A 14524-nucleotide genomic window follows, 5' to 3' on the forward strand; every position below is an offset into this window, starting at 1 on the left:
CATAAATAACGGCGCTACTAGCGCCCGGACGTCCGGATCTAGGGGCCCGTCCGGACGCACCTAAAATCCGTCCGCCTCTCGCACGGAACGCACGCCCCCGCCCCCCTCCCCCTCCTCAGGTCCCTCTGACCCCCCTCCCCCTCAAATAGAGCGGAGCAAAGCAGAGCGGGATTAGAGGGAGCCGCGGAGCGGAGCAAAACAGAGCGGGTTGGGAGGGAGGGTGAAGTAGAGCAAAGCAAGATAGGAGGGAGTCAAGCCGCATCGAAGAATAAGACAAGCACACGTCCATCCCGTCATCACACCCTGCCGTCCATCGAACGCCATTCCATCGCGTTGCTCCATTCCTCCACCGTGTCCCACTAGGTGCGTTGCATTCTCATAATGGAACAAATTCTACTGCAATATAAGAAAAAACGACTATAACAACGGAACAAAAGCTACCGCAACACAAGATGCAAGAACAAAAAAAAACTAATGCAACAAAGAAACGTTGCTTGTTGCAACACTATAACAAAGACTAGTGCAACACAAAATAGAACAAAAAAAAGCAAATGCAAAATGAGAACAACATCAAGAAAAAAAGATTAATGCAACAAAAAAAATTACTTATTGCAACAACAAAAGGGCAAATGCGAGATGCAACATCAAAAAATAGAGTAACGAAACAAAGAAAATTACTTGTTGCAATAGCAAAACAACACTACTGAAACAACAAAAACAAAAAAGAAATGCCAGATGCAACATCACAAAAAAACTAGTCCAACAAAAAATATTGCTTGTTGAAACAGAAAAACAAGCCTACTGCAAACAGAGCTCGATGAAACTCTAGCCACCGCGGCGTCCCTCAGATCTAGATCCAAAAGAGGAGGAGGAGGAGAATGAGAAGAAGGAGGAGGAGACCTCAGATCTAGATGAGGGAGTGAAAGAGGGGGAGAGGGACGGCTCAGATCTAGATCTACCTCGCCGGAAGCTGCCACCGCCATCCTCCTCTTTGGCTGCATGAAGGTCACGGAGGTAGGGAGTGAGGGAGCAGTGACTTGCCGGAATCCGTCGCCGTCAACCTCCTCTCCAGTGGTATGGAGGTCACAGAAGGGAGAGAGGGATGGAAGGAGGAAGAGAGCGCGATCAGACAAGGCGGCAGCGAGCTAGATATGAGTGTGGCAACCGTCTCAGAGAGCAGCAGTGAGAGCAGCAGCGAGCGCAGCGGCGTGGAGGAACGGAGAGGGGGAATGAGCGAGCAGTAGAAAGTGGATACGGGGTTCACAGGGTCGAAATAGCGAACGAACAGATAAAAAGGTAGGAACGGTCGCTTCAATCGAGTTTGGTTGGTGGAGTCGAAGCGATAGCTTCGGTCCGTCCGTCACGGACGCTCGAGAAGGAGCGTTACCGCATAAATAACCACTGTATCCGCCCATACATGCCACGCCAGGGTGGTGCATCACAGAAGCCCTTTAGAAATTTAACTCATGTTTTCTACTCCGTGTCATCCTGTGGTTGTGGCAGGCTGGCAGCAGCCCAAAAGGATCCGAAACACCGGGAATCGGCCATTGCTCTAGACAAGTCAAAAACATTAGCTCGCAACGGCCCTACTTCACAAATGGGCCGGGCTAACCTGAGGCCTAAGGATGAGATGAAAAATCCTTATATTGAATCCATGACCGGCTTGACCGCTCAGCCCAATAGATTGCGTTGCGTGCAACTAGTAGTAATTAATTCAACTCTTTAATTAGGAACGCGTTCCTCATCCCTCATCTAGGCCACGACAGCAAAATAAATTAGGCTGTTTGATCTCAATCAGACGGCTGTCATTGCACCCGTGAGAAGCCGACTGTTTCATGGCATGCGTGGTTGCTTGCCATAGGATGTGGAGGAATCCTAGTAATAGCGTCTCTATGAAGCTTAATTTCCTCTAATCTGAGTTTATAATTAATACCGATCATGCTAGAAATTAGAAATCAAGCTCAGTCGGTCCTCACCAGTTCTCAATGTGCTATATGGTGCTGCAGCTGTCTCGGTGAGCCCTTAAGGACACTCTCAATGGATAATTTTTAGATGTAGTCTTCAAGAGAAAAAAAAATAATGCTAGTAGAAACTATTATTCCCAATGTATAGTTTCTACAGAAATATCAATGCAAAAGATGACTTAAATGTATCATGAAATAAAAAAATAAATTGTGGCAAAGAACTATACAACCACGTTGTTTTTCAGAGCTGTTCATTATATTTTTGCTGTTGTGGCCTAGCTGAGAGGTGAGGAACGTGTTCCCAATTAGGCCTTGTTTGGATGTAGTCGAATTCACATCAATCCACATGTGTTGGCGTGGAACATTAACTAAATTCCACCCAATCCACTCCAACACATGTGGATTGATATGAATCTGACAACAAGGCCTTAAAGAGTTGAACGTCAACACAGATGGTGACCAAATACTCATGTGTGTTCACAGGATTTTGAGTTCATGCAATGCAATCGCAATTGTCTAGTCTGGATTATATGTACTGACGTACACGTACCCCACCCGCGGCAGCAAATCACTGTGCCTACCCGGCAAACATGGTGCCGCGCGTGGCTCCTTGCACCATGAATTCAAGGAGAAAGAGCATAGCACATCAGGGACAAGACAATGAACTCCAAGCACCGCCAGCAGCGCTTGAACCCAACGCAGCTATCTTGCGAGATCCATGGCGCAGCCCCTGCCATTAAGGTTGAAAACGGACGGAAACGAACGGAAAATCGCTCTATCGTTTTTATTTTCATATTTTTAGACGAAAACGAAAGCGGAAGCCGGACAACCGGGAGCGAAAACGGTAGCAGGATAAACGGTAATACGAAAACAGGTAAATACGATAAAAAATAGACGGAAACGAGCGGTAAGCGAAAATTTAAACCGGAACATATAAGCCGCATATGATAGCGCAGATACAGAGACCAAAATGTAATACCAAATATGAAATATGCACTGACCAGTGACTAGTGACCACATTAATACAATACCATATATCTATAGTCCATAGATCATAATTCACACAAATATAAATTATCCATACATCGCATAAGAACATATCCATATTTCATAGATCACAATTCACACAAATATGAATTATCCATACATCGCATAAGACAAGAGACATTTTGGGTCATATTGGGCTTAGGGACTATATTGGACTACTTTCCCGTTTTTATGAAAAACGGGATATTCCGGTAAAAAAACGGGATTCCGCAAATAAGGACGGACAAACGCTCTACCGTTTTCGATCCCGCTCCCGCTTTAATCCGTCCTGTTTTCGGTTCTGTTTCCGTTTATCCCTAAAAAACGAAAACGAGTGAGAAAATACGGTATACGGTTGCGGACGAAACGGGATTTATCCCGTCCGTTTTCAACTTTACCTGCCATATACAGCAACCGCTTGGTCATCATGGCTGTCGTCTTGGTGGTGGACCTGGTAGCCGCATGGTTTCAGCTGCCACGCACGAGCTCCACGACCGCTAGCATGGCGGCAACACGCGGTGCGGGCCACGTGAGCTTCGCGGGCGCTGACGCGGTAGCCATGTGCGAGCTCCACGGGCATGCTTGTGCAGCAGGTGTCCACAGCGATCGGAACGAGGGCGCTGGGCGCAACTGGAACATGGGATCTGAGCGGAGAAGGAAGAAATGATAGGTTTCTCCCTAACGCAACTGAGATCGTTTCCTCGCTCATCGTAACACGCGACAACTTCGTTTCCTTGTTATGAAACGGTTTCTACATTTTCTCCTCTTTCCAAAATAAATCTATTACCACATTAGCAATTTGCTTAGTTGGTAAGATAGTTAATAGACATAGAAATCATCATCAATGTACCATTGGGACTGACCTAAGCCAGTGTTAATAGCATGCACATTAAATATGCTAATGTAGCACTATATTAATGAAGAGAGAGATGATGAGAGTTATATATATATATATATATATATATAAACTATGGTTCCAATGGATAGTTTGTACAACATATTTTTTTATCCAATCACAATCATTCTCTCTTCATTCTCAACCAATCACATCACTTCATATCTTGAATCTCGTGTAAACATAGTTTCTAATTTAGACTCGGTTTATATGATTTTTGCTCTACATCTTCAATAACTACCTTACCACATCACAAAATGCTTAGATAACACTATAATTAATGTATGTAGAAGCTATGATGATTTATGCATTGGGACTCTTATGGGATGAAACTCTTCTGCACTGTAAAATACAAGTGTTTTGGAAACTGAACCATGAAACTCCCATTAAAATTAGTGTTAGTCACAGCCTCGCTCATCACAAGCGGGTTATTTACCCATCTGTAGACAATTTTGTTTAGTAGCGTTTGGCTGTTTGCATCTTAGCAGCCCCTCTGCCGCGCATAGATGTCGTGTACAAGTATGGTCGATGAGCTAGGTTGGGTTGCACGGTGCGTGGCCGCCGTGACTTATGTATCGTTACGTCGTCGTACGTCGTGATTGAGACGTGGCCGTAGTGAGGGCATCATTATAGATGCCTGCTACAATATACGGCAGCGGCATTGTGACTTCGTTACATCGTGATCTATGAGTCGTGCCCGACACTACTAAAAAAATATTTTACGAGACCTTTTGAAATAGACCTCCAAGGTGGCCTAGCATTAACCGAGGCGGTCATTTTCTATTAACCGAGGCGGTTACAAAAACCGCCTCGCAAAATCAATTAACCGAGACGGACACCTTAAAATACCCGCCTCGGTTAATATCAGAGCCCAAACAGCCCATCTTGGCCCGATAGCGCAATGAGTGTATATATACCCAGTTAGGGTTTCACTCCCACCCGTCCAAACTCTCACCGTGTCCTTCCCTCACCCAACATACTACACAGACACACCACAACCCCTCTCCATCACCGGCCCCTCTTCCTCCTCTCTCTCTCTCTCTCTCTCTCTCTCTCTCTCTCTCTCTCTCTCTCTCTCTCTCCTCTCACCGTCACCGGCCCCTCTTCCCCTCTCTCTCTCTCTCAACGACGCTAGTGCCCCTCTTATGGCGGTGCAGCTCCAAATCAGCGGCGATCACGAGCCCCCTCGTCCCTGGCGGCGGATCCATCCCCACCTCTTCCTCGACGACAAATCTGGCCTGCACCTCAACTCCGACGGCAGATCCAGCCACCACCTCAACTTCGACAGCGGATCCGGCCACCACCTCTTCCTTGGTGGCTCCAAATCGGTGGCACACGCGGGCCCCCTCATCCCCGGTGCCGGATCCGCCCCCACGTCTTCCTCAGCGGTGGTCGGTGGACCTGGCCTCCACCTCAACTTCGGTGATGGATCCGGCCACCACCTTGTCCCCAACGGCGGATCCAAGCACCACCTTGTCCTCGGAGGTGGATCTGGCCGCCACCTCATCCCCGGACCATGGATATGCAGCCTACCTCATCACTGGCTACGAGGATAGCAAGGACGACGACGACGACAGCGGTAGCGACAATGGTGGATTAGGCTTAGCGGGTCCATCGATGGGCTCAACGGGCTCGTCAATGGGCTTTTTCATTTTTCTGAATTATTTACCGTGGCGGGCAAATAAACTCCTCTGTTAATGCTTTATTAACCGTGACCTTATGGCCGAGGCGGTTGCAAAAACTGCTACGGTAAATGCAAAAAGCCCGCCACGGTTAAGTTTTCCTGTAGTAGTGCGACCATGCAAATCGACGATTCATATGAAATCTAGTAAGGCTAAAAACATTTGATTTAAAATTGATTTACGGTAACACTACTTGGAAAAGCGACATGGTTATATATATCTATCTCCAACTAACATAAACTAATTTTAATTGATGATTACATAGTTTAGACGCTAAGCCATGCATGCTCATAGAATTTGGTTGCACTGGCTTGGTGACACTAGGAAAAGGTGTGTTCAAGGACACTTTTTTCCAGGTGATGATCTAGTCTATAGATTGATAGTCACTATTATGTAGTGTTTGCTTTATTTAAAACTATGTGCGTAATAATTGTTATAAAGAAGGTACGAACACAAATACAAGTTTTAGGAAGGTCTGCGTTTAGTTGTAATCTTCCAAGTGGTTGCTATAACACTTGGGAGGGGGTTCCTCATGATTTTGATGATTTGGTGACCAGCAGTTTGGCTAGGTCAGATGAGTAATATAAGTACCAAAAGTTTCAAAAAAAAAAAAAATCTAACCAGCTCCATGCTTGCTATAGCAGAATAGAGAGCACGCCGCCCAAAAGCGTTTGAAGGTTTGAACTCTATCCGAACCTAGAGGAATAATTAACTTCTAGGTTACCGACCTGTGGCATTCACAAAAAACCTATGCGACATCAGCAAAAGAGGAACTAATAAGAAAAACAAGCACATGAAAGCAATATTTAAGTGGCGAGGTAAAAGGAAAGCATCTTTTGGAGCAAGTAGCAGCGAAGCTACTCTGGCAATGGGTGAGCCTAGAAAAGCTTACTTCCTAAATCCTCTTTGTCTTCAGCACTCAGGCGTTGCTTTATTCGTCTCTCACTCTCTCCAGGAAGGCCAAATGCCCAAATGTAGTTGGCCAACAACCGTTTTGCTTCTCATCATTTTTTAGGTAAATTTTTGATCGAACAGTTAAACAACCATATCAGTAATACAGTCGAACCCAATATTGCAAGTGACTAATGTCCAATTCATATACTCTTATAAGTCCAAGACCAAAGATGATCCAATCTTATCTTATCATTACTAACTAAAGGCCTTAATGGAACCTCCACATTAATTCTCATGATACAAGCAACAAAGTATTTTTAGAGTTTTATAAAAATAATACTATTATTTTATGAAATACTTTGGTCTAAAAGTGACATGAAGTGTTTGGATGCAACAAAAATTTTATAGTTTTGCATACCATAGTATTGCTAAAGTTATAGTCTTTTTAGAGTTTTAAAAACTCTACTGTAGACCTATTTTTTTTCCAAACCATAACTTTGCACATCAATGGGTTCGTTTCTTAATGCTATGATTTCTCAATGCTACAACATCAAGCCAAGCTCTTATCTCAGAAATTCTCACAAAAATTAGAAGGATCAGGTGATCATTCTCGGTAGACTCCAATTACCATTATTTATAATAACTAGCCCATCAATCTATCTCTAGCATGGTCGAGAATCTTATATTATAGATTATATGAGTATTAAAAGTCAAGTGGATAAATTTAGAACATACAACCATATGAAATCAATTATCTTTAGTCCTTAACTATATCTTCCTATCCATATCCTAACACAATACACATATAGATACTATATAATCTCTACATGGTTGCGATGAATGTATCAATTACTCTCTATTTTTTCATTTGCTGGGCACCTTGCGAGATTTTAATAAATTTATATTAGCTGTTTTTGTATCTTTTTGTTTTGACATCATGGATTTAAATTTTTTGCTTTCAAATTTGTCCTTTTGTATCATTTATTCAAAATATCCTCTTATGTTTTATTAAAAAAAATTGATTCGGTCCAAAACTGCACTTTTAGTTACTACAGTAGTATAAAAAATCATTTCATCTCGCACCATGACACTCAAGATGTTATAATTCTCCTTTCAAACAATTATATATATGTGTAATATTATGATTTTCTTTGTTAAACGATGTTCATAGACGTCTAGGTTCATCCTTGTGTTGTATATGTGTAGTATTGAGGTTAGTTGAGATAGATGGGATATGATATCTTGTAACTCAAGCTGACTTGTACCCGAAGGTCACATCCATTCGGTTGTGATCTACTTGTTGTAAATGCCATCACGGGGGCTGTTCCCATGATCTACTTAACACGTAATCGAGACCCTGACAAGGGTATCTCATTCCATCATTTTGACATTGTTGTCATAGAGTTTTAATGTAATTTAAAATAAATTGTTAGCATCATTCAATGTAGTTTGTTAACTAGGGAACATTTTCTTTTCAAGATCGATAAACTATAATATATACTTGGTATACATGGTGACATATAGTATTTATGTTTACTTTGAATTTAACAATGTCAAAGTAATTTAGAACAATATAAAGTGTACTTTGTAACTATTTAATTATCAATTCAAGTTCTAGCGCTAATTTTGAGCATAGTGGTGAGCTTAAATGTACAGCAACAAACAGCGCATCTACTATATAAAATTCTTACTTTTAATAAAGTGCAAAAAGATAGTTCTGAATAAAATGTAGAATAATAATAAGAGTTTCAATGTTTGTGGCAACTATTAATGTCAAAATCTTGATTCATGATACTATGAGACATGTTATTCAACAAGAGCCACCATAACTCACGTTAAAGTTTGCCATACAAAGAGAGAAAACTGTGGATATGGATAGAAAAAAACATACATATTTATTGATAAGTTTGTCACACCCAAAGATTATAGAGTATTCATATACATACCTATTGTGTTAGAAAATGAACATGGTGGCACATAGCATTTATGTTGTGACAAACTAGCACAGGGTAAAGATTTTCCATGTATACAAATCTAGTTGATGAGAAAGATCTCCACTCCTTCAAATTCTTTCTTTCAGTGCGTGCTGTCTTTCCGAGGCCGGGAGGCATGCATATATATGACAGCATATACGTGGGGCTCATCTACTCTAGTGCCTGATCTTTCATAATGACAGCTGGAGACCAAACAGACAAATACAATTGGTGCAACTTCAACCCCAAACAAATATATATAGCTAAAGCAACCGAGCTACAAATAAATATATATCTATCAACTACTATGTCCTTCTACACTCATAGCTCTCGCCTAACACTATTATATATAGACCTCCTGATCATCAAGAGATCACGATCGCACGATTCTGCCAAAAAGTTGCCATCTTAAAGCAGCATTGTGGTTACAGCGTGCACTGCAATTACCATGCACATGCACTGCTGGTTACATTCATTTAGGCGTGTGTAGAAGGAGCCAACGCAAGCCGTGCAAGTACTCTTTCTCAAAAGGCTCTCGCAACTTGCACTTTGCAATGGGATTATTAGTGGCAGCTTTTGGGAAGTTTTGTTCTTCTTTTGACTGGTCCTACCAAACTATTGTACGTACATGATGATCGTTCTTTATTCTTATTTTACTTGCATTGACCTAGATGTTTAGCTTGTTGCTGTGGGAGACATGTGCACAATAATTATGCAAGTTAAAGGTAAGAAGAGAACAAGAACAATTTGCTGCGACTATATATACCAGCCCTATATGGTATGGAATAAGAGAAAGAGAGTTAAATGAATGGTGTTCTTTGTCTCTTTGAGGCAACAAGTTTGCTCAATGCAATCTGTACTCTACTCCCTGAGGCAGGTAGCCTAAGCTGTGAAGGAAAGTCGTGCACATCTATTTATACTCGTACTTATCTCTTTACACAAAAAGTTGATCGACAAGATCACAAACAGTGTGTTGGGGTACAATATTACGGCACCAATTCATGTATCGATTACCGGCCACACATGAGGTAGTGAATAGTGATATATCACCACAAGTCCACAAGTACTAGCTAGACCAAATCTTGATGGACGTACATCAATTAATTATAAAAAATGACCCTGAAATGACTGCACGTATTAGTGACTTTGAGATGCCGGCTTATCTCTCCATAAACTTTACAATTGCTATCTGAGCAGCAATCTAGCTAGCTACTATCCCTTATCTCAATTACATGATGTCAGAAAGGACTAAAAAATTGCTCTATATCGTACCTTAAACCCAGGACTAGCTATACCTAGCTAGCTAAGCTAGCTTCAGGTACACGGTGATGATCGTGTGTGAATATATCGAAAGCCCGTATACTATTTGCCTTCCATTATTACCATAATATATTCATGACATCTCAAATCCAATTACGCCATCAGCTAGCACGCACTTCGATCATTGTTCGTTCGCAGAGCAAGCAAGCAAGTGATCAGCAGCAACTACCTACCTGTTCAGACCTTGCAAGTGTTGTTCATGAATATAGCTAGCTAGAGAAGTCTGAAGAAAGAATCTTCAGTCAGGTCACACCGTGTGCCACATACGGTGCACCCAAGCCAAGCTCGACCGTCAGAAGAGTAGTCTATTCGTCGTCTCGTCTCGTCCCGACGTGCACAACACGTAGCCCGGCCGCTCGATGAGCCCATCGGCCCCGGCTGGCCGTCGGACGCCGCCGCAGAAGCGATTCGGTGCATCCTGGCCGTCCGCTGCGCGCCCGCCCTCCGCTATAAATTGGAGAGGACCCGGCTGCCCTCCGAACACAGCACATAGAGCAAGCAAAAGCAGCAGCAGCAGCAGCAGCAGCAGTTTCCTAGTGAGCTTACTGCGGCTAGTGCCTGACAACTGTCTGTGCTCTCAGAAATCAAGAAGCTTAGCGCGAGGCAAGAAGAAGAAGAAGCTTCGTGGGCCTTCAGGTGATCGCCGTCGTCGCCGGAATGGGAGCTAGCCTGTCTTGCTTCGGGTCAGGAGGCGGGTACTACGGCGCCGACGACGAGCAGCCGCGGCGGTCGTACAGGAAGGTGCGGCCGAGCGACGAGGACGGGCTGTGGTACGTCGGCGAGCGCGACGTCGACATGAAGGCGTCGGCGTACATCGCCAGGTTCCATGCCACCGCCTCGAGCTAGGCTCGTGCATGGAGGCTGCCTGGTGTCCATCCATCCATGCACGCCGCGATCACCATGCATGCATGTGTGAAAGCTTTGGTCTAGCTATATCTGGGTCTCTACTCTCTGTCTGCAGGCTCATGTCTCTATTCTAGCTATAATTAATCTCTAGTCTCTAGCTATTGCTTCTCTGCTTCTTCGGTTGATGGCTAGTTGGTTACAACTCTACTTGGTTCATTTCCCATTAATTAGTATGTGCTTGGTATAATTATATAAGCCCCATGCATGTCAATAGATCGACGACCTACTCTTAAATATCTGTAACTATGCATGTAAGGATGTGTAAATCAGTTCCTCCTAAATAAGGGCAATGTTGGATGAGCTTCTGGATGTATGTATATATGGATAATAAGTTGGTTTTCAAAATGAAATGCTTAGCTAGTTTGTTTTGTTCTTCTTTTTGTGAACTGAGAGAGATTTATTGAAAATTAAGGAACATCGTCGTTACAAACGGGACTGTGTCCGGAACGGACTGAATAAAAGGACACACTCTCACAACGCTAATTCATGTGCAAATTTAATCTGCTGTCTCCCAAGTCCCAACTTTGCCGAGAAGGAACGAAATGCTTCCCTGGTTTTGTGCTTTGTTTTATTTTTTGTCATTTTTTATCCTAAATAAGGGGATACTTATGCAGTGATGGCCTGGCCTGAGTGTTATTACGATCTGAGAGAAACAAGGGATATGGCCTCAACAAGAAATTATTATATGAAGAGATGGACTGTATACGAAGCTACCAGCTTCCTCCTGTATCTGTTTTTGTCCTCATCAGGAATGCTAGCTTATAGCTTTGTTCTGATTGACAAAAAAACTACAGTGTCCTAGTCTTCAACAGTTCAACTTGTATATATGCTGGACAAATCAATTTTCTTCAGTTTTAATTTGCAGATAGTATCATTCATAACTTGTTCATTGAAACCTAGATCGATCACAACATGGATGTTTGTTTTTAACTGAACTAATTTTTAATTTGCAGATAGTATCATCTATAACTTGACCACCAAAACCAATATCGATCACAATATGACGATGTTTGTTTAACTGAACTAATTAAAAATTGATTCCATAATATAGTCTAAGGCCACCAATTACCATTAGTGAACAAAATAAACGGTTTATTCCTCGGCTATCTAATTAAACTAGAGATGGAAAAATAAAATAAGTTTACAGGGAAACTAGAAATCAACTTGTGTGCAAACATATTTCTATGAGTTTGAATCCAGTGATGTATTCATCTTCCTGCCTTCCATAATCTTTAGGATAAAGTGGAAGGACATAAATTAAAAATTTAGACCGGAATCTAAGTTTAACATAGTGACCAAACACATCTACTTGAGCAGTTTAACTTATTTAAGAATTGCCGTATTTCTTTCAAGTGAGGCTCGCAAATAAAGATGTTAGGCTTCTCATTGTTTCTGTTTCCAAACGTTTTGGATCAGTAATCTCTTTTCTACTATTAAATTTGGTTTGTAAATAATTTTGCAAAATATTTATCCAATTTTTCTGTTTCCAAACGTTGAAATATTTTATTTATATCTGAGTGGCTTCTGAAGAAAACGGGCCAAGTGATCATTTCTCAAACCTCAGATATAATATATCACATGACTAAACTGTTTTCTAAATACGATTGGCTTGACATTTCCACAAAAATGAAAAGAAAAATGCTTGATCATTGACTGTTCTTTTCATAGTAATTTTGAAATTAATATCCGTGTTGCAAAACAGAAAACAATTTCGCCCACAAATGGATCAGAGTGGCATTTTGGTTGTCGATAGTATAGTCTTTTCAATCAAGTGAACATATTCTACAGCTATATATACCCCCACGCCGTTTAAAACTCTCAGCCGCAAAATGGACCATTGAAGAATTTATAAAATGTGAAGATGGCTATTTTCTCCGACAAAAGTTTGATCAAGAACACATTTGTCCCGTGAACTTGTCCCCGTTTCACGCATTGATGCATAGTGGTATCTCATAGCCCAGAACCGTGTTCCAGCCTAGCAATGTAACCTAACCATGTCCGGATGTCCCTGGCTCTCTGCCGATCACGGTGTCACGTTAGATGACCAATCAATCTTTGCATTAGTCACCTCCCGTGCACGCTGCCATGACATTTCCTCCATGCTATCACAATGCAAGTTGGCAGTCAGATTCTGAATTCTGATGAGCACAATTTTTTTGATGTGTAGTTTGATGTGTTGCCTGCGCAATTTTATCTCATTCTGCATGCATATGTTCGACTGCTATATAAATCCATCACAATACAAATCAGACTTGACATATTTTAATTGATTTCACTTAAACTGAATTTTTTTTAACACCTGAATCAACACACATAATAATATAACACGTCCGACAAGGATCGCCAGCATCCAAACTCTTAAGAACATGTGAAGCAAGCTTTCCCGGCAAAAGGTTCTATCCAACTTAGAGGGATCACAAGAATTTGTCTCTGAGCTCTCATCCTTTCTTTCCGTTAACGTTCGAAATTCCCCCTCTAGCCATCATCACTTTAGGGGTATCAAGCTTCTCAAGCCAAAAACTTTAGGGGTATCAAATCCTCCCAGGGCAAATGTCCTCCTGTTAGATAAGAACGAGCCAATGATTTGTGACAATTCATTGGACCTCTTGTTGGAAAATGATCCCAAAAAGATCATTGCTTTAGACCAATGGTGCCGAATCAACTGTCCTGGGGATCACTTTATACCACTTACATTCTCCAGTGCGGTGCAATTACAAATTACTGTGTCTTTGACTGTCAAACCACAGATTTTGTGAACAAGACTGGTGAATCTGAATATTCCCAAGAGATGGTCGAGATGTCGTTCTGAGAAAGTAGAAAATTCCCAAGGCATATACTCAAATCCTTTCACTTTCAACTGTGCAAATTGTGAGACATCTACAAGATTTCATGTATACGACTGTATGCAGAAACTAAAATGTATATATGCAGATCAGATCAAGCAAAATTTGTGCAAGACAGTTATGAATTATTGAATCCATTTTTTTAGAAAGCAAAAAAATATTAAGCAGATGTCTAGAGGACACTTCAAGGAGAATATCACAATATATGTCTCCATAGTTCATATTTAATTTATGGAAGTCTAAGCTTCAAACAGCTTCTGCGACTTCTTTTGTGTTTTTCTATTGCTGAAGGAACAAAAGGTGATAGAGAATTAGGTCGCCACTTTAGACAACATTGGATGGAGGAGAACCATCTTCAGACTGTGTTATACAGCTAAGAGAGTTGCTGCAAGAGCCTTTTCTGTACTTGGGGAGTGCCAGTTTTCTCTGGAAAAGTACACCAGGTTTCTGGAGGATTAACCAATGTTAATGCTATAGTCTTGCTGGAACAATCCTTAAGGTTTTACTAACCTAGTTGTTCTGGTAGTTATCAAGTACGATTTAACAAACCTTTTCACCTAATAAAGGTTCTGTTTTTGAATGATTATTTAAGCACCCTGAAGCTAATAAACTATCCTTCTTGATTTTGACATCATAGGTATTATCTATTGTTCAGTGAACCAAACTTAAGAACCTAATTCTCACCTAGTTCAGATAGCTCCTCGGTGGCACAATCTTCACTCCAAATCTTCAACTTAATGCTGCCATATGGCAAGTGACAGGAACTTCACTGTTGGTTCTAAACAAGATTTATGCAGATCTTACCAAGCTGCAAACCAAAGAATCTGAAGAAAGTAGAAGGAAAAGAAAAGGCGAGCTGTTCTGTGAGGCAACTATCGGAACTAGTAGGTTTTATCAGACCTGCGCAGTCGTGCTAATCTGAAAAGAGTGTAATTCCATCACCTTAGTGAAAAATTTAGAGGACAAAGCCTGCATTGGGTCAAGAACCACTTCCATATTGAAGCCAGACGAGAGATTTTGC

The sequence above is a fragment of the Sorghum bicolor genome, chromosome 10 (genome assembly GCF_000003195.3).
Source record: "Sorghum bicolor cultivar BTx623 chromosome 10, Sorghum_bicolor_NCBIv3, whole genome shotgun sequence".
NCBI classification, from domain to species: domain Eukaryota; kingdom Viridiplantae; phylum Streptophyta; class Magnoliopsida; order Poales; family Poaceae; genus Sorghum; species Sorghum bicolor.